This window comes from Aptenodytes forsteri, unplaced genomic scaffold, assembly GCF_000699145.1.
Source record: "Aptenodytes forsteri isolate BGI_AS27 unplaced genomic scaffold, ASM69914v1 Scaffold506, whole genome shotgun sequence".
Classification (NCBI taxonomy): domain Eukaryota; kingdom Metazoa; phylum Chordata; class Aves; order Sphenisciformes; family Spheniscidae; genus Aptenodytes; species Aptenodytes forsteri.
The window spans coordinates 70,857-71,117 of NW_008793946.1; the positions used below are offsets into that span (position 1 = coordinate 70,857).

The window sequence follows — 261 nt, forward strand, 5'->3', positions numbered from 1 at the left end:
TCGTTAGCGGGGCCGCTGCCGGAGCTGCCTTGGCCGGGAAGCCGGTTCCACTGCCTCGCGGGCTTCTTGCAGCTGGGTCTCCCAGCTCAGCCCCACGGTGCCCGAGCCCCCTGAGCCCCCCGCCTGCCCACGCAGCCCCCAATACGCACCGTTTCCTTCCTGCCCCACTTTGCGAGAAGCCCCGGCTGCCGTCGCGGGGGCACGCCGGTGCCGAGCGGCACGCCCGGCTGCAGCGACCAGCCGGCAATGGCCTTTCCAGCC

At 73.2% G+C, this 261-nt stretch overlaps 1 protein-coding gene across 1 annotated transcript in view; it reads left to right on the forward strand.

Annotated features, from left to right (window-relative positions):
- The window catches only part of CD5 (CD5 molecule), a 6,597-nt gene that overhangs the window by 2,273 nt on the left and 4,063 nt on the right, over nucleotides 1-261 (forward strand).